The following is a 3454-nucleotide window of genomic DNA, read 5'->3' as shown; positions in this document are numbered from 1 at the left end:
ACAGCAGTGATTACATTTCATTATATATGAAGACCATGGCACTTGTATTAGCATGTATTTCATCTTTATGATAACTCATATAATATATATTATGAGTTCTTATTTTACAGATGAGGAAACATGATGTTCAGAAGGGTGGTGTAAGACTTGCCCAAGAGCATACAACTAGGCAGGGAGGGGCTAGGAATTAAAATGTAATCTGCCTAATTCCACCACTCTTTCTAGGGCTTCTGATTATGACAGTAATTTTCTGCCTTGAATCTGTCCTGTTTCTGTCTCTGTTTTTCACTCTCTTTCTTTGTACACACACACACACACACACACACACACGGACACAAACACATTTGTGAATTTTCCAGGCATCTGAATTGTACACCTTTAATTTTCAAACTCTTAAATGAAAAATAATTTAACCTGACAAAATTGCTGATATATTGTACTTGTCCTGCCCTACTAAACAATTAAGCCTTTCTGGATACACATATATTATAAAAGTGCACTGTGATATATTCGAGTTCTAGTGAGGCAAGTAGAATAGTTTGCCTGCATGAACCAGCTTCAAGTCACCAAGCTTTGTTGTTGTCCTTGTGATAAACTACACATAACACAAAATTTTCATTTTAACCGCTTTTAAGTTTACAGTTTTGTGGTATTAAGTATATTCACATTGTTCTGTGTGGTTGGTTGGTTTGTTTTTCACTTAGGATAAGTCTTTTTTTTTTTTTAGTTTTATTGAGGTATAATTGACAAATAAAATTTTAAGACATTTATAGTCATTCACACTGTTGTACAACCATCACTACTACCTATCTCCAGAAATTTTTCATCATCCCAAACTGAAATTCTGTACCCATTAAATAATAATTCCTCAACCTTCCCTTCCCCTCAGCCCCTGGTAAGCACTACTCTACTTTCTGTGTGTATGGATGTGACTATTCCAGGCACTAGAGCTTGGCGCTTCCTGGTTGCTATTTTGCTGACATCACTTTTCAAGTCACTGAGCTTTTCAGGCCAGCGCCCTTCTTGCCCACAAGGGGTGGGGGTGGGAGATTGGTGTGGGGAGGGAACAAGGCATGGAAAGTACAGGGTTAAGGACAGGGTGACACTGAAGAGCCTTCATGCATTTAGTTCCCATTTTTCCAAGAACAAAGTGGGGAATAGTTGCCAGCTATATATTCAACACCTTTCCTTTCCTTTAAAGATACGTTTATTCCTAAATCTGGTAGACTCACAGAAAAAATACATTTATTCTTAAATTCTGGTATCCTCAAGGAGTAAAAGCTCAGATAATTCAAGAGCCAGATGATTTTTATTAATGGAGGAAATAAATATTTGACCACGACATTCATCAAATTCTTTTCGACTTTAGTGCCAGTGGGGAACTAGATTTCGGAGACATCTGAGCACACTCAAAACCAACTAGTAGAACCAACTGGGTTCTGTTTCAGCCAGAGACTCGCCAATTCATTCCAATATTGTCTGCATTCTGTGTCTTCCTCTTCTCCCAAGAGATATAGAAGGTTAAAAACAGCGTCTCCTCTCTGAAGTAAGAAGCTGAATTCATATATTTTTGATTTGGTACAATACTGAATATTTTAGGATCTGGTGTACTTTCAGTGAAAACAAGCCTTTCTTAAAGTAATTGAGAGATATACGAAATTCTCATTATCAGAAGAGAAATGTTGATCCCTTTGAATTATGCAGGGAAGAATAAATATCTAATTATTTTAGCCTAAGCATCATTATTCCTTTTCATCTCCCAACACCCTAGTCATTTCTCATTGTTTTTTTCTCCCTACCCCGTCAGCTCTTTTAAAAGGCCATCCTTTCGAGTTCAGCTGAGATAAAAGAGGCTTAAAGATAAGAAACAACAGAAATCCCTGCACTTCATGGGGATTACAAGTGGAATTAACATGACTATATAGAATCAAGCTGCAGCTTGGGGCCTGGAAATGACAAGGTTATTTATTCTCTGAAATCCTAGGCACTGGTTAGGCTGTTATTAATCACAGGGACTACAGGGCTGGGGTGGGCAAACTTCATTTGCAGATGGAAAGCTACTGGGCTGTGAGTCTCTGTAGGGGTACTCTTAAAAACAGTGTCTGCATTTGGAAAATTTAAGTTTTTGAAAACTGTTGAAAATTAAGTATAATTGAATTAATCTCTCATTGCTCCTTCCCCACCCCCACACTCTAATGGTACATATCTTTTAACCACTTTCCTTTTTAGTTCATTTGGTGGTTCCCATTAGAATTTTAAATGCTTTTTCGACTTCTGTTTCTTGACATATCAACTTTAGACAGCACCAGTCTACTCTCTACAACAAAATCGAGAGTTTTGGAACACCTGTACCTCATCTTCTTGAGCCATACCTAAATTTTGTCATTTATATTATTATTTTAGTTCTTCTGGTAATTCCCTTTATAACTGTAAATGATAAATATGCACATTCACACTTCCTGATTTATCAGCTTTAGGGAATACTTTTGAAGGGAGAGTAAGTTAGTACACTTATAATTGCTTCCATTTCTTCTCTTCCCTTCACCTACTAACTTTTGCTGTTGTTGTTGGTTGTTTAACTTTTATACTGTTAAGGTCCGTAGCACTTACATTTTTCTCCAATACCTGTTATATTACTTTCTGCTTTTGTCTATAGGTTAATTTTCACAATTAAAATTCCCCCCACATAGGGGATTAAGTGGATTAAAGACTTAAATGTGAGACCTGAAACCATAAAACTTCTAGGAGGAAACATTGGCAGTACACTCTTTGACATTAATTAGTCTTAGCGATATTTTTTTGGATATATCTCCTCAGGCAAGGGAAAAGAAAAGCAAAAATAAACATACAGGACTACATCAAACTGAAATGCTTTTGCAGAGTGAAGAAAAATATCAACAAAATGAAAAGGCCACCTACTGAATGGCAGAAGATATTTGCAAATGACATATCTGATAAGCAGTTAATATCCAATATATACAAAGAACTCATACAACTCAACATCAAAAAAACCAACCCAAACAACCTGATTAAAAAAATGGGCAGGGCTTCCCTGGTGGCGCAGTGGTTGAGAGTCCGCCTGCCGATGCAGGGGACACGGGTTCGTGCCCCGGTCTGGGAAGATCCCACATGCCGCGGAGCGGCTGGGCCCGTGAGCCATGGCCGCTGAGCCTGCGCGTCCGGAGTCTGTGCTCCGCAACGGGAGAGGCCACAGCAGTGAGAGGCCCGCATACAGCAAAAAAAAAAAAAAAAAAAAAAAAATGGGCAGAGCTCCTGAATAGACATTTTTACAAAGAAGACGTACAGATAACTAATAGGCACACGCAAAGATGCTCAACATCACTACTCATCAGGGAAATGCAAATCAAGGCCACAGAGCGATCGTCTCATGCCTGTTAGAATGGCCATCATCAAAAAGACAACAAATAGCAAGTGTTGGCAAGGATGTGGAATA

This window comes from Lipotes vexillifer, unplaced genomic scaffold (assembly GCF_000442215.2).
Source record: "Lipotes vexillifer unplaced genomic scaffold, Lipotes_vexillifer_v1.1 scaffold803, whole genome shotgun sequence".
In the NCBI taxonomy this organism is placed as follows: Eukaryota; Metazoa; Chordata; class Mammalia; order Artiodactyla; family Lipotidae; genus Lipotes; species Lipotes vexillifer.
Note: the sequence above shows the minus strand (reverse complement) of the source record.